General features: G+C 42.3%; 1 protein-coding gene across 7 annotated transcripts in view; it reads right to left on the bottom strand.

The window, feature by feature from the left end:
• Window positions 1-21818, bottom strand: part of DDHD1 (DDHD domain containing 1) — a 119924-nt gene that overhangs the window by 81192 nt on the left and 16914 nt on the right. The window lies entirely within an intron of this gene.

The following is a 21818-nucleotide window of genomic DNA, read 5'->3' as shown; positions in this document are numbered from 1 at the left end:
AGGTTGTCTATAAAGGGAAGCCCATCAGACTAACAGCAGATCTCTCTGCAGAAACTTTACAAGCCAGAAGAGAGTGGGGGCCAATATCCAACATTCTTAAGGAAAAGAATTTTCAACCCAGAATTTCATATCCAGCCAAACTAAGCTTCATAAGCAAAGGAGAAATAAAATCCTTTACAAACAAGCAGATGCTGAGGGATTTTGTCTCCACCAGGTCTGCCTTACAAGAGCTCCTGAAGGACGCACTAAATATGAAAAGGAAAAATTGATATCAGCCACTGCAAAAACAAAACAAAATATAAAGACCAATGACACTATGAAGAAACCACATCAAATGATGTGCAAAATAACCAGCTAACATCATGATAACAGGATCAAATTCACACGTAACAATATTAATCTTAAATGTACATGGGCTAACTGCCCCAATTAAAAGACACAGACTGGAAAATTGGATAGAGTCAAGACCCATTGGTATGCTGTATTCAGGAGACCCATCTCATGTGCAAAGACACACACTGGCTCAAAATAAAGGGATGGAGGAATATTTACCAAGCAAATGCAATGAAAAAAAGAACAGGGGTTGCAATCCTAGTCTCTGATAAAACAGACTTTACCAATAAGGATCAAAAAAGACAAAGAAGGACATTACATAATGGTAAAGGGATCAATGTAACAAGAAGAGCTAACTATCCTAAATATATATGCGCCCAATACAGGAGCACCCAGATTCATAAAACAAGTTCTTAGAGACCTACAAAGAGACTTTGACTCCCACACAATAATAATAGGAGACTTTAACTACCACTATCAATATTAGACGGATCAATGAGACAGAAAATTAACAAGGATATTCAGGACTTGAACTCAACTCTGGACCAAGATGACCTAATAGACATCTACAGAACTCTCCACCCCAATCAACAGAATATACATTCTTCTCAGTGCCACATAGCACTCATTCTAAAATCGACCACATAATTGGAAGTAAAACAATCGTCAGCAAATGCAAAAGAATGGAAATCATAAACTGTAGAGGACTACTTGCTCGCAAACGAGATGTTCCTGATAAGTCCTGCTCTTGCAAACAAAGCAGGGCGTTCCCAATAAGTCCTGCTCTTGCAAATGAAGCAGGGCGTTCCTTCCCTGTAAACAGGGAGGACAAAGGAGCCAGCTACAAACAGCAGACCCTGGGGGTTTGTTTATGTGTAAACATCTTGAAAATCCAGAAAGTCAGGGAAAGGTCAGAAAAACAACAATGTGTCTTGTGACTTGGCAACATTCCACAAACGACTGTATAAAATAAAGCAGAGCGGCGCCATTCGAGGCGGCCGCCATGTTTGTCTTGTCTTGTGTGTTCATTCCTTTGTTTAGGAAACACGCAGACCCCAACAATAAACAGTCTCTCAGACCACACTGCAATTAAATTAGAACTCAGGATTAAGAATCTCACTTAAAACCACACAACTACATGGAAATCGAACAACCTGCTCCTGAATGACTACTGGGTAAATCATGAAATTAAGGCAGAAATAAAGAAGTTCTTTGAAACCAATGAGAACAAACAGACAACGAAAGAGAATTTCTGGGACACACCTAAAGCAGTGTTAAGACAGAAATTTATACCATTAAATGCCCACATCAGAACGCGAGAAAGACCTAAAATCAACATCCTAACATCACAATGAAAAGAACTAGAGAAGCAAGAGCAAACAAATTCAAAAGCTGACAGAAGGCAAGAAATAGATCAGAGCAGAAGTGAAGGAGATAGAGACATAAAAAACCCTTCAAAAAAATCAATGAATCCAGGAGCTGGGTTTTTGAAAAGATTAACAAAATAGATAGACTGCTAGCTAGACTAATAAAGAAGAAAAGAGAGAAGAATTAACAAAATAGACACACTGCTAGCTAGACTAATAAAGAGGAAGAGAGAAGAATCAAATAGACAATAAAAGTGATAAAGGGAATATCACCACTAATCCCACAGAAATACAAACTACCATCAGAGAATACCATAAACACCTCTATGCAAATAAAACAGAAAATCTAGAAGAAATAGGGGTCGCTTCCAAGATGGCCAAATAGGAACAGCTCCGGTCTGCAGCTCCCAGCGAGATAGACACAGAAGTCAATGATTTCTGCATTTCCAACTGAGGTACCTGGTTCATCTCATTGGGACTGGTTAAATAGTGGGTGCAGCCCATGGAGGGCAAGCTGAAGCAGGGCGGGGCGTCGCCTCACTCAGGAAGCACAAAGGGTCAGGGTATTTCCCTTTCCTAGCTAGGCGAAGCTGTGACAGACTGTACCTGGAAAAATGGTATACTCCTGACCAAATACTACGCTATTCCCAGTCTTAGCAACTGGCAGACCAGGAGATACCCTCCTGTGCCTGGTTTGGCGGGTCCCACACCCATGGAACCTTGCTCACTGCAACAGTCTGAGATTGACCTTTGAGGCGGCAGCCTGGCGGGCAGAAGGGGCGTCCGCCATTGCTGAGGCTTGAGTAGCTCACAGTGTAAACAAAGAAGCCAGGAAGCACAAACTGGGCAGAACCCACTGCAGCTCAGCAAGGCCTACTGCCTTTATAGATTCCACCTCTGGGGGCAGGGCATAGCTGAACAAAAGGCAGCAGACAGCTTCTGCAGACTTAAATGTCCCTGTCTGACAGCTCTGAAGAGGGCAGTGGTTCTCTCAGCAGGGCATTCGAGCTCTGAGAATGGACAGACTGCCTCCTCAAGCGGGTCCCTGACCCCTGTTTGCCTGACTGGGAAAACACCTCCCAGTAGGGGCCGACAGACACCTCAAACAGGGCGGTGCCCCTCTGGGATGAAGCTTCCAGAGGAAGGATCAAGCAGCAATATTTGCTGTTCTGCAGCCTCTGCTGGTGATACCCAAGCAAACAGGGTCTGGAGTGGACCTCCAACAGACTCCAACAGACCTGCAGTTGAGTGACCCGACTCTTAGAAGGAAAACTAACAAACAGAAAGGAATAGCATCAACATCAACAAAAAGGACATCCACACCAAAACCCCATCTGTAGGTCACCATCATCAAAGACCAAAGGTAAATAAAACCACAAAGATGGGGAGAAACCACAGCAGAAAAGCTGAAAAATCCAAAAAAACAGAGCGCCTCTTCTCCAAAGGATAGCAGCTCCTTGACAGCAAGGGAACAAAACTGGATGGAGAATGAGTTTGGTGAGTTGACAGAAGTAGGCTTCAGAAGGTCAGTAATAACAAACTTCTCTGAGCTAAAGGAACATGTTCTAACCCATCATAAGAAAGCTAAAAACCTTGAAAAAAGGTGAGACGAATGGCTAACAAGAATAAACAGTGTAGAGAAGACCTTAAGTGACCTGATGGAGCTGAAAACCATGGCACGAGAGCTTCGGGACACATGCACAAGCTTCAATAGCTGATTCAATCAAGTGGAAGAGAAAATATCTGACTGAAGATCAAATTAATGAAATAAAACAAGAAGACAAGATTAGAGAAAAAAGAGTAAAAAGAAACAAACAAAGCCTCCAAGAAATATTGGACTATGTGAAAAGACCAAATCTACTTTTGATTGTTATACCAAAAAGTGACCGGGAGAATGGAACCAAGTTAGAAAACACTCTTCAGGATATTATCCAGGAGAACTTTCCCAGCCTAGCAAGGCAGGCCGACATTAAAATTCAGGAAATACAGAGACCACCACAAAGATACTCCTCGAGAAGAGTAACCCCAAGACACGTAATTGTCAGATTCACCAGGGTTGAAATGAAGGAAAAAATGTTAAGGGCAGCTAGACAGAAAGGTCAGGTTACCCACAAAGGGAAGCCCATCAGACTAAAAGCGGATCTCTCGGCAGAAACCCTACATGCCGGAAGACAGTGGTGGCCAATATTCAACATTCTTTAAAAAAAAAGAATTTTCAACCCAGAATCTCATATCCAGCCAAACTAAGCTTCATAAGTGAAGGAGAAATAAAATCCTTTACAGATGCAAATGTGGAGAGATTTTGTCACCGTCAGGCCTGCCTTACAAGAGCTCTTGAAGGAAGCACTAAACATGGAAAGAAACAACTGGTACTAGCCACTGCAAAAACATGCCAAATGGTAAAGACGATCGACTCTACGAAGAAACTGCAGGAATTAATAGGCAAAATAACCAGCTAGCATCATAATGACAGGATTAAATTCAAACATAACGATATTAACCTTAAATGTAAATGGGCTAACTGCCCCAATCAAAAGAGACAGAATGGCAAATTGGATAAATAGTCAAGGTACCATTCCTTCTGAAACTATTTCAATCAATAAAGAAAGAAAGAATCCTCCCTAACTCATTTTATGAGGCCAGCCTTATCCTGATACCAAAACCTGGCAGAGAGACAACAAAAAAGAAAATTTTAAGCCAATATACCTGATGAACATTGATGCGAAAATCCTCAATAAAATACTGGCAAACCGAATCTAGCAGCACATCAAAAAGCTTATCCACCACATACAAGTCAGCTTCATCCCTGGGATGCAAGTCTGGTTCAAAATATGCAAATCAATAAACATAATCCATCACATAAACAGAACCAATGACAAAAACCACATGGTTATCTCAATCGATGCAGAAAAGGTCTTTGATAAAATTCAATATCGCTTCATGCTAAAAACTCTCAATAAACTAGGTATCAATGGAACATATCTCAAAATAATAAGAGCTATTTATGACAAACCCATAGCCAATATCATCCTGAATGGGCAAAAGCTGGAAGCATTCCCTCTGAAAACCAGCACAAGACAAGGATGTCCTCTCTCACCACTCCTATTCAACATAGTACTGGAAGTTCTGACAGGGCACAAGAGAAAGAAATAAAGGGTATTCAAAACAGGAAGAGAGGAAGTCAAATTGTCTCTGCAGATGACATGATTGTATACTTACAAAACCCCATCGTCTCAGCCTAAAAACTCCTTAAGCTGATAAGCAGCTTCAGCAAAGTCTTAGTACACAAAATCAATGTGCAAAAATCACAAGCATTCCTAAACACCAATAATAGATAAGCAGAGAGCCAAATCATGAGTAAACTCCCATTCACAACTGCTAGAAGCAAAATAAAATATCTAGGAACACAACTTACAAGTGACGTGAAGGACGTCTTCAAGAGGAACTACAAACCACTGTTCAACGAAATAAAAAAGGACACGAATAAATGAAAAAAAAAATTCTATGCTCATGGTTAGGGAGAATCAATATCATGAAAATAACCATACTGCCCAACGTAATTTATAAATTCAATGATATTCCTATGAAGCTACCACTGACTTTCTTTGCAGAATTAGAAAACAATACTTTAAATTTTATATGGAACCAAAAAAGAACCCGTATAGCCAAGACAATCCTAAGCAAAAAGAACAAAGCTGGAGACAACACACTACCTGACTTCAAACTATACTACAAGGCTATAGTAACCAAAACAGCATGGTACTGGTACCAAAACAGATATACAGACTAACAGAACAGAACAGAGACCTCAGAAATAGCAGCACACATCTACAACCATCTGACCCTCGACAAACCTGACAGTAACAAACAATGGGGAAAGGATTCCTTATTTAATAAATGGTGCTGGGAAAACTGGCTAGCTACATGCGGAAAATAGAAACTGGACCCTTTCCTTACATCTCATACAAAAATCAAGTCAAAATGGATTAAAGACTTCAATGTAAAACCCAAAACCATAAAAACCCTAGAAGAAAACCTAGGCAATACCATTCAGGACATAGGTATGGACAAAGACTTCATGAATAAAACACCAAAAGCAACTGCAAAAAAAGCCAAAATTGACAAATGGGATCTAATTAAAGAGCTTCTGCACAGCAAAAGAAACTATCATCAGAGTGAACAGGCAACCTATAGAATGGAAGAAAATTTTTGCAATCTACCCATTTGACAAAGGTCTAATATCCAGAATCTACAAGGAACTTAAATCTACAAAAAAAAAAAAAAAAAACCATCAAAAAGTGGGCAAAGGATATGAAGAGACACTTCTCAAGAGAAAGCATCTATGTGGCCAAAAAACGTGGGGAAAAAAAGGTCATCATCACTAGTCATTAGAGAAATGCAAATCAAAACTACAATGAGATACCTCTCATGCCAGTTAGAATGGCGATTATTAAAAAGTCAGGAAACAGCAGATGCTGGTGAGGCTGTGGGAAACAGGACTTTTACACTGTTGGTGGGAGTGTAAATTAGTTCAACCATTGTAGAAGACAGTGTGGCAATTCTTCAAGAAGCTAGAACCAGAAATAGCAATAGAAATCCAGCAATCCCATTACTGGGTATATACCCAAAGGATTATAAATCATTCTACTATAAAGACACATGCACACGTATGTTCACTGCAGCACTATTTACAATAGCAAAGACTTGGAACCAACCCAAATTTCCATCAATGATAGACTGGATAAAGAAAATGTGGCACATATACACCATGAAATACTATGCAGCCATAAAAAAGGATGAGTTCATATCCTTTGCGTGGATGAAGCGGGAAAACATCATTCTCAGCAAACTAACACAGGAACAGAAAACCAAACACCCCATGTTTTCACTCATAAGTGGGAGTTGAACAAGAACACATGGATACAGGGAGGAGAACATCACATACCAGGGCCTGTCAGGGGCGTCAGGGAGCAAGGGAGGGAGACCATTAGGATAAATACCTAATGCATGTGGGGCTTAAAATCTAGATGATGGGTTGATAGGTGCAGCAAACCACCATGGCACATATATACCTACGTAACAAACCTGCACATTCTGCACATGTATCCCAGAATGTTTAAAAAAAAAAAAAAAAAGAAGGCAAATGATACTGTGTAAATTACCCATTTACTGCCTCTCAGCTCTAAATCTACCCTTCCTTGTGTGCTCTACAATAATGGGGCTGAACTCTGTAAATAGTTCTCCCTTGCCAGCTGGTCCAATTAGGCTTTACCAGTAGATGACACTTGAAGGATGCTGGAAGAAGAAGGTGTTTCTCCTTCTGGTTCCAGTGTGCTTACCTTATTGGGCTCCTGCAGGATGCAGATTTTAATTTTTGGCAGTCTCCAGGTGCTAACAGCAGTGGCACCTTCTCATGAGCTGCTTCCCTGGCACCAACCACCCCAGACCTCCTGGCAGTTTCATAGTGAAATGTCACCTGCTACGAAACTCCCCTTGGACTACTTTTTTAGCACCTACTCAGGCAGCTTGCAATGAGTTCCACAGCTAGGCACCTCCCTGGGGAAGACTATCCCTGCTAGCACTCCAGAGGGCAGATTTCTAACAGTCCCCATGGGGCAGCACTTGGTGACCACTGCCACTCTCCAATTAGGTCTGAATCTCAACCTTAAGAAGGAATGGTCTCTTCCTTGGGTGTTCTATCTTGGTCCCAGAGACAGTGGCTGCTACCTGTATCTACTATTTCTGTATTCTTTACAAACTTCTCTTTGCTCTATTACTTTGTTCCTCTGCTAATAATAATTTTTTTTTTTTTTTGATGGAGTCTCACACTATCACCCAGGCTGGAGTGCACTGGTGTGATTTCAGCCCAGGTTGAAGCAGTTCTCCTGCCTCAGCCTCCCGAGTAGCTGAGACTGCAGGCACCTGCCACCATGCCTGGCTAATTTTATTTTTATTTTTAGTAGAGATGGAGTTTCACCATGCTGGTCAGGCTGGTCTCGAACTCCTGACCTCGTGATCTGCCCACGTCTGCCTCCCAAAGTTCTGGGATTACAGGCGTGAGCCACTGTGCCCAGCCAATAATTCTTTATGTTATACTCTCTCTGTTGAAATTAGAGTGGTTTCTGTCTCCTGATTAAAATATAACAACATTTTTACAGAAGGAGAAATGCAAATAGTTAATAAAACTGTAATAAAAAATATGCGCAGATTCACTGGTAATGAGAGAGCGAGAAAGAATTTGAAACACTCTATTCCTAAAGCATATAATCTAGAGAAATTCTGGCACATTTGTACAGAGAGACAAATGTGCCAGATAATTGCTGTAATTATTATTTATTTTTGAGATGGAGTCTTGCTGTGTTGCCCAGGCTGGAGTGCAGTGGTGCCATCTCAGCTCATCGCAACCTACACCTCCAGGGTTCTAGTGATTTTCCTGCCTCAGCCTCCCAAGTAGGTGGGATTACAGGTGCTTGCAACCATGCCCAGCTAATTTTTGTATTTTTAGTAGAGATGGGGTTTCACCATGTTGGCCAGGCTAGTCTTAAACCCCTGACCTTAGGTGATCCACTGACCTCAGCCTCCCAAAGTGCTGGGATAATAGGCATGAGCCACCATGCCTGGCTAATTGCCGTAATTATTACAGCAATGTTTGTAATAGCAAAACAAACAAACCTGCAAACCACCCAAATGTCCAAAGAGGAAAATAAACTGTGGCACATTTATGGAATGAAATACTACTATGCAAAGTAAAAACAAATCACTGGAACTATACACATCAGTATGAATAAATCCTGAAAACCTACATTAAACCAAAATGCAAGTTTTAGGAGGATACAAACAGAATGAGACTGTTTACACAAAGCTAAAACAAGCAAAAAATGCCAATGGGAATAATAATATATGGAAATAAACACATATTTGGAAACATGGTTACTTCTGGATTAAAAAAAGGAGAATGGAGGAGTCAGGAGATTTTGATTGTATCTGTAAAGTTTAATTTCTTAAGGTAGGTGAAAGAGGTACTGATTATAGTTTTTTACATGTTTGAAATATTTCATTATAAAGTCAACAATTAAAAATAAACTGACAATACTCAGATGGGTGATAAAAATATATTAAGTTGGTCAGGCATGATGGCTCATGCCTGTAACCCCAGCACTTTGGGAGGCCAAGGTGGGAGGATCACCTGAAGTCTGGAGCTCGAGACGAGCCTGGCCAACATGGTGAAACCCCATCTCTACTAAAAATACAAAAGAAATTAGCCGGGCGTGGTGGCGGGTGGCTTTAATTCCAGCTACTCGGGAGGCTGAGGCAGGAGAATCACTTGAACCTGGGAGACAGAGGTTGCAGGGAGCCGAGATCATGCCAGTGCACTCCAGCCTGGGCGACAAGAGTGAAACTGTCTGGAAAAAAAAAAAATACACATATATATACACATACACACACACACACACACACACACACACACACAGAGAGTTAAAAATTAAACATTTAATTGGTAAATGGAATGAAAGGTAGTAACTTAGGATCTAGTATCAAAATGCTACCTTGCATTAGAATACCTGAATGCTTGTTCATTCACTAGCTAGAAACTGTAATCTGAAAGAATATAATGCAGGACAAAAGTAATTAATCATTATCCTAATAATCATTTAGCTTGGCTGCTAAGTTGGATAGTAGTTAGCAATTACACAGAATTTTATCTTACATAAAAAATAGCTATACCTCAAAATATAACTGGGATCGCATTTGAAAGTAAGTCATGCTAAGAATACTAAATAATGCTTCAACAAGGGATAATGTCAATAGTATTTACAAACCACTTTGATAGAGGTAAAGAATCTGGACAATGTAAGTATACCCTAAATACCATTTGCTAATTTTGATTCAGGAAACAAGGTTGTAAGGGTTTTAAAACCTGCATATATGTCTCAGTGCTTCAGCAGTGTAGCTGTAAAATTAATGAAAAGATTCGTTGTCCTTGTATTAGTTAGCTAGGGCTGCTGTACAAAATACTACAGATTGAGTGGCTTAAACAACAGAAATGTATTACCTCATGGTTCTAGAGGCTAGAATTCCAAGATTAAGTTGTCAGCAGTTCTGGTTTCATCTAAGGCCTCTCTCCTTGGCTTGCAGATGGACACCTTCTTGCTGTGTCTTCATATGGCCTTTCCTCTGTGTGTGTGTGTGTGTGTACGTGTGTCTCTTGTGTCTCTGTGTGTCTAAATTCCCTCCTCTTGAAGACACCAGTCAGACTGGATTAGGAAGTTTAGGACCTACCCTAAATGTCTCAATTTAACTTTATCACCTATTTTATAGGTCTTATCTTCAAATACTGTCGCATTCTGAGGTATCAGGACTAGGACTCCAACATAAGACTCTTAGCCTTTTTGCAAATTTTAATTCACAGAGGTAGCTTTTATATATTCTCAATTCTTTGCATCTCAATTTGGAGAAGAGGTTTTAAATCATAGGCCATTTTATATCAAGTCTTCCAAGTTTAATGTTTTGGTGGATCTAGGCAATGCAGACTTTTATATGCTTAGGGAAAAATTTCTCTCTAGGTATTTAGCTAAGAAAAAAAATATCTGATATAATCTGCATAGATATGGAAGAAAAACCTTGCTAAATAAAATGGAGTACACAACAGTAAAACAGATGTCTCAATTTTCAGTGTTGATTTTAGCTTAGGAGATACAATCAATTCCACACTGATTATAGCCATTCTATCAGATTATTAAAATCAAAAGAATATGTATTGACATAGTTGAAACTTTTATATTGGCACAAGTGTCATTCAAACTTTTCTATTTTCTCTTTCTACTCTACATATTTTCCATGATTTAAACCTGTGGTTTCCAAACCTGGTCTATAATCAGAATCACCTGAGAAATTAAATTAAAAGATGGATTTTTTTTTTTTTGAGATAGAATCTCGCCCTGTCACCCAGGCTGGAGTGCCATGGTGCGATCTTGGCCCACAGCAACCTCCACCTCCTGGGTTTGCGTGATTCTCCTGCCTCAGCCTCCTGAGTAGCTGGGATTACAGGCACCCGCCACCATGCCTGGCTACTTTTTTGTATCTTTAGTAGAGACAGAGTTTCACCATGTTGACCAGGCTGATCTCAAACTCCTGACCTCATTATCTGCCCACCTCGGCCTCCCAAAGTGCTAGGATTATACGCATGAGCCACTGCACCCAGCAAAGATGGATTTTTTAAGATTCCTTCCTAAACTTAATAAACCAGTCTCTGGAGATAGGGTCCAGAAATATGTACTTTAAGTTCTCCAAGTCATATACACCACAAAACACAGTCCTTGCATAAGTGATCACTGGTTCCCAACTAGTTAAAAACAGTTAATTCTCTAAATCTGATCACTTACCCAAGGTAAAAATATTTTCAGTATTCTTATGTATACACATTTACAAATTATGTATATACACTGCTGTTCTAAAATGTTTGATTATGATATACAAAAATAGAAAAATTGAAAGGGTGAAACAGAAATATGAATTTAAACATTTCTATTGTAATACATCTAAATGTAGTATCTGCATACCCTATTTTATTCTTTTTGAGACAGGGTCTCACTTCCACCTCCCAGGCTAGAGTACAGTGCAGTGGAGCAATCACGGCTCACTGCAGCCTTGACTTTCCGGGCTTAGGTAATTCTCCCACCTCAGCTCCCAAGTAGCTGGGACTATAGGCATGTGCCACCATCCCCAGCTAATTTTTTGTATTTTTAGTAGAGATGGGGTTTCATCATGTTATCCAGGATGGTCTCGAACTCCTGGGCTCAAGCAATTTGTCCACCTTGGCCTCCCAAAGTGCTGGGATTACAGGAATGAGTCACCCACCTGGCTGATGTAACATCCCTCTTTAAGACTCAAATCAAGCATCAATTTCTCCGGAAAGCTCTTTACTTGATGTAGAAGTGATCATTCCCATCTTTTTTACCTAGTAAATATTAACTGAGTATTTGTTGAATTAAAGAATTAAAGTTTTGAAAAAATGTATTGAAAGAAAACAATTCACATTACAAAAGAGAAGCACAGCATTTAGGAAGATGGCAAACAAATGTCAGACTGTCAAAATAGTTACTCGTCAGGAGGATTAACTAGCTATAAATAAAACAATCACATCAGAATTTAAGCTCTAAGTGGGGTTGAAATCAAAAGAGAAACTAAATTCCTTTTTTTAAAAAAAGAATACATAAAAAGGAGAAAAAGATTTGTGTAGTCAAAATTCATAATGCTAACAAGCACAGATGTAAACGTTTGAACATTTTTTTTTTTATAAAAAAAGTAGAAGAAACATTTAAGAAACTCTACAGTTACCAGACACTTACTTGAGAAATGTATTTAGAAAATCATCAGGCCGGGCGCGGTGGCTCAAGCCTGTAATCCCAGCACTTTGGGAGGCCGAGACGGGCGGATCACGAGGTCAGGAGATCGAGACCATCCTGGTTAACACGGTGAAACCCCGTCTCTACTAAAAAATACAAAAAACTAGCCGGCCGAGGTGGCGGACGCCTGTAGTCCCAGCTACTCGGGAGGCGGAGGCAGGAGAATGGCGTGAACCCGGGAGGTGGAGCTTGCAGTGAGCTGAGATCCGGCCACTGCACTCCAGCCTGGGTGACAGCGCGAGACTCCGTCTCAAAAAAAAAAAAAAAAAAAAAAAAAAAAAAAAAATAGAAAATCATCAAACAGGAGGAATACATAGCAGTAAAGTTGAGTGAGGAAATTTTACACGGCTACAAAATAAGCCAGGATATTAAGTACTATTGGCAACCTAAGCTTCATATCTGCTTGAATCGTGCAAACAGTGAAGTTGCAGACTGTGCAACAGTAGGAAAAAAACTGGGTTAAGGACTCAGGAGGCCTAGCCCAACATTCCAGTTCACCCCTTAACCTCTCTGAGCCTCAGCTTATCATCTATAACATGAGGATATTGTCTCACTGCAAGGTTACAATGGGGATTAATAAAAAAATGTACATGAAAGTACTTTGTAAACTACAAAATCTCATCCCAAATTATGGCATTATTTTAATTTGTGGAATATTGTTTGAAGTTTCTAAAACCACGTGCAGTAGTTACACATAGCTACATCAAGACTAACCATCAAGAATCCTCAGCCATTTGGTACAACTAAACCCCATTTTATCCACCAACTCTTCTAAAATAAAAACTTTATGCCATGACAGCTGGAGAAGCAAGTCCAGAGAACCCAAAAACAAATACATACTAAGACCTGAAGATGAGATCAGACACACAATGACTGGCAAGTTAACTCAGTGCTCTGATTTACTTCCTGGTGTTATCAGTAAAAAGTAGATCTTTTTATGTGAAAATAGATCTTAAGAGTCTGTGTTTACATTGAGTTGTATAGTTGTATGAAACAAGACAGAATAAGAAAAGGTGGAATGACATGGTTTGGCTGTGTCCCACCCCAAAATCTCATCTTGAATTGTAATTCAAATTGTAATCTCCACCTGTTGGGGGAGGAACCTCATGAGAGGTGATTAGAACATGGGGGTGGCTCCCCCATGCTGTTCCGATAGTGAGTTCTCACGAGATCTAACGGTTTTATAAGGGGCTTTCCCCTGTTTGCTCTATATTTCTCTCTCCTCCTACCATGTGAAGAAGGACACTGTTTGCTTCCCCTTCCACCATGACTGTAAGTTTCCTGAGGCCTCCCCAGCCATGTGGAACTGTGAGTCAATTAAACCTCTTTCCTTTATAAATTACCAAGTCTTGGGTATTTCTTCATAGCAGCATGAGAATGGAGTAATATATGGAGACTAACGGTCTGTCTTAGTCCATGTAGGCTGCTATAATAAAATACCATAAAGTTGGTGGCTCGTAACAATGGAAACTTATTTCTCACATCTCTGGGGACTGCTAAGTCTAAGATCAAGGCACCAGCAGATATGGTGTCTGATGAGGATCCACTTTCTGGTTCATCGTGCCTTCTCACTGTGCCCTCACATGGTGGAAGTGGGGAAGGGGCAGGGTGTTAATGCGATTCATAGGACTCTGCCCTATGATCTAATCACTTCCCAAAGACCCCATTTCCCCAATACCATCACCTAGAGGTTTAGGATTTAAACATATAAATTTTGGGGAGATATTAACCTTCAGCCCACTATAGAAGCATAGAAATTAAGTGCAATAGTTGGTTCAGTTAGGCCATGTGTATTATGTCAGCAAAAAAGGGCCAGAAGCAAACAGTTCTGATACAAAAGTCTATCACTTCTACCTACAGCCCTTAACTGCATAATGTCAGGCCTCTGAGTCCAAGCTAAGCCATCATATCCCCTGTGACCTGCAGGCACACATCCAGATGGCCTGAGGCAACTGAAGAACCACAAAAGATGACATTCCACCATTGTGATCTGTTCCTGCCCTACCCTAACTGATCAACTGACCTTATGACAATACACCCTCCCCGCCCTTGTGATAATGCACTGTGATATTCCCCCACCCCTTAAGAAGGTACTTTGTGATATTCTCCCTACCCCTGAGAATGTACTTTGTGAGATCCACCCCCTGCCTGCCTATCCCAAACCTATAAGAACTAATGATAATCCCACACCCTTTGCTGACTCCTGTTTTGGACTCAGCCTACCTGCACCCAGGTGAAATAAACAGCCTTGTTGCTCACACAAAGCCTGTTGGTGGACTCTCTTCACATGGACGCACATGACATTTGGTGCTGAAGACCCAGGACAGGGGGACTCCTTTGGGAGATGAGCTCCCTGTCCTTGCCCTCACTCTGTGAGGAGATCCACCTATGACCTCAGGTCCTCAGACCAACCAGCCCAAGGAACATCTCACCAATTTTAAATTGGGTAAGCAGTGTTTTCACTGTCTTTTCCAACCTCTCTCGCTATCCCTCCACCCTTCAATCTCTCCCTTCCTTAATTTCGGTTTCTTTCCCTTTCTGGTAGAGATAGAGGAGACACGTTTTATCCGTGAACTCAAAATTCCGGCACCAGTCATGGACTTGGAAAGACAGTTTTCCCTGGGTGTTTAATCACTGCAGGGATGCCTGCCTGATTATTCACCCACATTTCAGAGGTGTCTGATCACCATGGGGATGCCTGCCTTGATCCTTCACCTTGGTGGCAAGTACCACTTTCCCTGGGAGGCAAGGACCACCTCTCCTGGGTGGCAAGTACCAAACCCCCACCCCACCCACCCCATCATTACCCTCTCTTTTCTCTGGGCTTGCCTCCTTCACTATTGGCAACCTGCCACCCTCTATTCCTCCTTCTTCTCCCTTAGCCTATGTTCTCAAGAACTTAAAACCTCTTCAATTCTCACCTGACCTAAAACCTAAGCGTCTTATTTTCTTCTGCAACACCACTCAGCCCAATACAAACTTGATAATGGCTCTAAATGGCCAGAAAACAGCACTTTCCATTTCTCCATTGTATAACATCTAGATAATTCTTGTGGTAAAATGGGCAAATGGTCCGAGGTGCCTGACGTCCAGGCATTCTTTTACACACTGGTCCCTCCCTAGTCTCTGCTCCCAATGTGACGTGTCCCAAATCTTTCTTCTTTCTCTCCTGTCTGTGCCTTCAGTTTCCACCCAAGTTCTGAGTCCTTTGACTCCTCCTTTTCTATGGATCCACCTGACCTCTCCCCTCCTCCCCAGGCTGCTCCTTGCCAGGCCGAGCCAGGTCCCAATTCTTCCTCAGCCTCTGCTCCCCCACCCTATAATCCTTCTATCACCTCCCCACCTCACACCCTGTCTGGATTACAGTTTTGTTCCATGACTAGTCCTCCCCTACTTGCCCAATAATTTCCTCTTAAAGAAGTGGCTAGAGCTAAAGGCATAGTCAAGGTTAATGCTCCTTTTTCTCTATCAGACCTTCAGACCTTTCCCAAATCAGTTAGCATTTAGGCTCTTTTTCATCAAATATAAAAATCCAGCCCAGTTCATGGCCCATTTGGCAACAACCCTTACACACTTTACAGCCCTAAACCCAGAAGGGCCAGAAGTCCGTCTTATTCTCAATATACATTTTATTACCCAATTAGCTCCCAACATTACAAAAAGCTCCAAAAATTAGATTCTGGCCCTCAAACCCCAAAACAGAACTTAATTAACCTTATCTTCAAGGTGTACAATAACAGAGAAGAGTTGCAATTACTTGCCTCCACCGTGAGACAAACCCCAGCCACATCTCCAACACACGAGAACTTCAAAACGCCTGAACTGCAGCGGCCAGGCATTCCTCCAAGACCTCATCCTCCAGGACCTCCTCCCCTAGGATCTTGCTTCAAGTGCTGAAAATCTGGCCACTGGGCCAAGGAGTGCCCGCAGCCCGGGATTCCTCCTAAGCTGTGTCCCATCTGTGCAGGGCCCCATTGGAAATCAGACTGTCCAACTTGCCTGGCAGCCACTCCCAGAGCCCCTGGAACTCTGGCCCAAGGCTGTCTGACTGACTCCTTTCCAGATGTTCTCATCTTAGTGGCTAAAGACTGACACTGCCCGATCTCCCTAAAAGCCTCTCAGACCATCACAGACACTTTGGGTAACTCTTCCAGTGGAGGATAAGTTCGTTCCCTTCTTAATACAATACAAGAGGCTACCCACTCCACATTACCTTCTTTTCAAGGGCCTATTTCCCTTGTCTCCAAAACTGCTGTGGGTATTGACGGCCAGGCTTCTAAACCTCTTAAAACTCCCCAACTCTGGTGCCAACTTGGACAACATTCTTTTATGCACTCCTTTTTAGTTATCCCCACCTGCCCAGTTCCCTTATTAGGTTGAGGCATTTTTACTAAATTATCTGCTTCCCTGACTATTCCTGGGCTACAGCCACACCTCATTGCTGCCCTTTTCCCTAGTTCAAAGCATCCTTTGCGTCTTCCTCTTGTATCCCCCCACCTTAACCCACAAGTAACAGGACACCTCTACTCCCTCCGTGGCAACTGATCACACACCCATTACTATCCCCTTAAAATCTAATCACCCTTACCCGGCTCAATGCCAGTATCCCATCCCATAACTGGCTTTGAAGGGACTAAAGCCTGTCCAGGATCTTCACCTTATTAATCAAATGATCCTTCCCATCCAACCTATGGTGTCAAACCCATATACTCTCTTATCGTCAATACCTTCCTCCACAACCCATTATTCTGTTCTGGATCTCAGACATGCTTTCTTTATTATTCCTTCACACCCTTCATCCCAGCCTTTTGTCGCTTTCACTTGGACTGACCCTGGCACCCATCAGTCTCAGCAACTTACCTGGGCTGTACTGCTATAAGGCTTCAGGGACAGCCCCCATTACTTCACTCAAGTCTTTTCTCATGATTTACTTTCTTTCTATCCATCTGCTTCTCAACTTATTAAACATTTTGATGACCTTCTACTTTATAGCCCCTCCTACAAATCTTCCCAACAGGACACCTTCCTGCTTCTCCAACATTATTCTTAAAAGGACATTGCACACCCCCCTCCAAAGCTCAAGTTTCTTCCCCATCTGTTATCTAACTCAGCATGATTCTTCATGAAAACATGCATGCTCTCCCTGCTGATCATGTCCGGCTAATCTCCCAAACCTCAATCCCTTCTACAAAGCAACAACTCCTTTCCTTCCTAGGCATGGTTAAGTAATTTCGCCTTTAGGTACCTAGTTTTGCCATCCTGACTAAACCATTATATAAACTCACAAAAGAAAACCTAGCTGGCCCCATAAATCCTCAATCCTTTCTCCACTCCCCTTTCCATTCTTTTAAAAACAGCCCTAAAAGCTGCTCCCCACTAGCTCTCCCTAACTCATCCCAACTCTTTTTCATTACACACAGCCAAAGTGCAGGGTTGTGCGGTCAGAATTCTTACACAAGAGCCGGGACCGTGCCCTGTAGCCTTTCTGTCCAAACAACTTGACCTTACTGTTTTAGGCTGGCCCCCACATTATTCCTGATACCATACCTGACCCCCATGACTGTTACCTCTCTGATCCACCTGGCATTCACTTCATTTCCCCATATTTCCTTCTTTCCTGTTCCTCACCCTGATTACACCTGGTTTATTGATGGCAGTTCTTCCAGGCCCAATCACCAATCACCGGCAAAGGCAGCCTATGCTGTGGTGTCTTCCACATCTATCATTGAGACTACCGCTCTGCCCCGCTCCTCTACCTTTTAGCAAGCTGAACTCATTGCCTTAACTCAGGCCCTCACTCTTGCAAAGGGACTACATGTCAATATTTATATTGACTCTAAATATGCCTTCCATATCCTGTACCACCATGCTGTTACATGGGCAGAAAGAGATTTCCTCACTATGCAAGGGTCCTCCATTATTAATGCCTCTTTAGTAAAAACTCTTCTCAAGGCTGCTTTACTTCCAAAGGCCACTTTACTTCCAAAGGAAGCTGGAGTCATTCACTGCAAGGGTCATCAAAAGGCATCAGATCCCAGCACTCAGGGCAACGCTTACACTGATAAGGTAGCTAAAGAAGCGGCTAGCCTTCCAACTTTTGTCCCTTACGGCCACTTTTTCTCTTTCTCATCAGTCACTCCCACCGAAACTTCTACCTATCAATCTCTTCCTACACAAGGCAAATGGTTCTTGGAGCAAGGAAAATATCTCCTTCCAGCCTCACAGGCCCATTCTATTCTGTCGTTATTTCATAACCTCTTCCATGTAGGTTAGAAGCCACTAGCCCGTCTCTTAGAATCTCTCATTTCCTTTCCATCATGGAAATCTATCCTCAAGGAAATCACTTCTCAGTGCTCCATCCACTATTCTACTACTACTCAGGGATTGTTCAGGCCCGCTCCCTTCCCTATACATCAAGCTCAGAGATTTGCCCCTGCCCAGGACTGGCAAAATGACTTTACTCACATGCCTCGAGTCAGGAAACTAAAATACCTCTTAGTCTGGGTAAACACTTTCACTGGATGGGTAGAGGCCTTTCCCACAGGGTCTGAGAAGGCCACCAGTTATTTCTTCCCTTCTGTCAGACATACTTCCTCGGTTTGGCCTTCCCACCTCTATACAATCTGATAATGGACCGGCCTTTATTAGTCAAGTCACTCAGGCAGTCTCCCAGTCCCTGGGCATTTAATGGAAACTTCATGCTCCTTAACACCCTCAATCCTCAGGAAAAGCAGAAAGAACTAACGGTCTCTTAAAGACACACCTCACCAAACTCAGCCTCCAACTGAAAAAGGACTGTACAGTACTTTTACCACTTGCCCAGCTCAGAATTCGGGCCTGTCCTTGGGATGCTACAGGGTATAGCCCATTTTAGCTCCTGTACGGATGCTCCTTTTTATTAGACCCCAGTCTCATTCCAGACTCCAGCCCTCTAGGTGATTATCTTCCAGTCCTCCAGCAAACTAGACAGGAAATTTGCCAAGCTGCTAATTATCTTTTGCCTACTCCAGATTCCCAGCCATATGAAGACACCCTAGCTGGATGATCAGTTGTTAAGAATCTGACCCCTCAAACTCTACAACCTTGATGGACCAGACCCTACTTAGTCATCTATAGTACCTCAACTGCCGTCCGCCTACAGGACCCTCCCCATTGGGTTCACCATTCCAGAATAAAGCGGTGTCCGTCGGACAGCCAGCCTGAAGTCACAAGTACTCTCCCCTACTTCCCTTAAACTCACTCGCATTTCTGAAGAACAGTAATAACCCTTATGAGCCCAATACATCCCTTCATTCTATTAGGTCTATTCGTCCTTACCCTACTTTTTGCAACGGGGCTTTACGCAGTCACTCCTACTACTTGGACTGTGCCCCAAAAACTTGTCATCCCTACTGTCTTCTGTCTAGTCATACTCCTATTCACCATTCTCAACTACTCATAAATACCCTGCCCTTGTTTACACCACCAGTTTACACTTTTCCTCCAAACCATCGTAGTGGTTATCTCCTGGTACTATCCCCAATCCACCACTCTTGACTCCCTCTTAGAGTGAATAGACGATCTTTGCTGATAGGGCACACTCCAGTACGTTCACCCTGATGAAGTTCTCTTCTTTACTTTTATACTCACTCTTATTCTCGTTCCCGTCTTATGCCACCCTCTACCTCTCACCTGCTGTCTCCACCACACTATCAATCTCACTCACTCTCTCCTAGCCATTTCTAATCCTTCCTTAACAAACAATTGCTGGCTTTGCATTTCTCTTTCCTCCAGAACCGTGGAGGCCTGCACTTACTCACTGCTAAAAAAAAAAAGGGGGGGGGTGGGACTCTATATTTTTAAATGAAGAGTGTTTGTTTTTACCTAAATCAATCTGGCCTGGTATATGACAACACAAAAAACTCAAGGATAGAGCCCCAAAATTTGCCAACCAAATAATTATGCTGAACCCCCTTGGGCACTCTCTAATTGGATGTCCTGGGTCCTCCCAATTCTTAGTCCTTTAATACCTGTTTTCCTCCTCCTTTTATTGGGACTTTGTGTCTTCTGTTTAGTTTCTCAATTCATACAAAACCGCATCCAGGCCATCACCAGTCATTCTATACGACAAATGCTACTTCTAACAACCCCACGATATCACCCCTTACCCCAAAATCTTTCTTCAGTTTAATCTCTCCCACTATAGGTTCCCATGCCGCCACTAATCTCACTTGAAGTAGCCCTGAGAAACATCGTCCATGATCTCTCCATACCACCCCCCAAAATTTTCACTACCATTTTGTTTTGTTTTTCTTATTAATATATGAAGACAGGAATGTCAGGCCTCTGAGTCCAAGCTAAGCCATCATATCCCCTGTGACCTGCAGGTACACATCCAGATGGCCTGAAGCAACTGAAGAACCACAAAAGATGACATTCCACCATTGTGATCTGTTCCTGCCCTACCCTAACTGATCAACTGACCTTATGACAATACACCCTCCCCGCCCTTGTGATAATGCACTTTGTGATATTCCCCCGACCTTAAGAAGATACTCTGTAATATTCTCCTCGTCCTTGAGAATGTACTTTGTGAGATCCACCCCTTGTCTGCCTATCCCAAACCTGTAAGAACTAATGATAATCCCACCACCCTTTGCTGACTCCTTTTTCGGACTCAGCCCACCTGCACCCAGGTGAAATAAACAGCCTTGTTACTCACACAAAGCCTGCGGGCAGACTCTCTTCACACAGATGCACGTGACGCATAACGCATCTCAGTTCTACTCCGTGTGGCAGCTGCATGATCTGTATTAGCTCACTAAAGAGTTATCCATTTTAACATTCCTGAGCAGGAAGGCACATAGGATATGTAAGCACTGGGTTGTGCCTAATAGAGAGATAAAGATGGTCAAGAATGGAGAGAGTAAATCAGTTAAACTGGAAGAACAGACTTCTACTTCCAGCAATGACAGAGTAACACATAATGGATTTAATATCCCACCTTAAATAACTAGAAAATCGACAAAATATATGCAACAATGAATTTTCAGATATTGTACAATAGACAGAAGAGGACAGTGATCACTGAGAGAATTCCTACCACTGTAATGTCAGGCCTCTGAGCCCAAGCTAAGCCATCATATCCCCTGTGACCTGCAGGTATACATCCAGATCACCTGAAGCAACTGAAGATCCACAAAAGTGAAAATAGCCTTAACTGATGACATTCCACCATTGTAATTTGTTTCTGCCCCACCCTAACTGATCAATGTACTTTGTAATCTCCCCCAACCTTAAGAAGGTTCTTTGTAAGTCTCCCTACCCTTGAGAATGTACTTTATAAGATCCACCCCCTGCCCGCAAAACATTGCTCCTAACTCTACCGCCTACCCCAAAACCTGTAAGAACTAATGATAATCCACCACCCTTTGCTGACTCTCTTTTTGGACTCAGTCCGCCTGCACCCAGGTGAAATAAACACCCTTGGTGCTCACATAAAGCCTGTTTTGGTGGTCTCTTCACACGGATGCGTGAGACAGCAGAAGCTTAGTGCTAGATTTTCCAGGCAATAGCACAGGGAAAGTTAAACCAAACAAAGCCTAACACTCTGAGTTTTGAAAGAGCTAAGAGTTCAGGAACGCCAAGACCTAGAATTTGTGAGGCAAAATGTAGTACAGGGCATTTTGGCACTGTAGAAAGACAGTGCCAAATATCTCTAGAAGAGTTCCCT

The sequence above is a fragment of the Macaca thibetana genome, chromosome 7, assembly GCF_024542745.1.
Source record: "Macaca thibetana thibetana isolate TM-01 chromosome 7, ASM2454274v1, whole genome shotgun sequence".
NCBI lineage: Eukaryota > Metazoa > Chordata > Mammalia > Primates > Cercopithecidae > Macaca > Macaca thibetana.
Note: the sequence above shows the minus strand (reverse complement) of the source record. Positions and strands in the feature narration are given on the sequence as shown.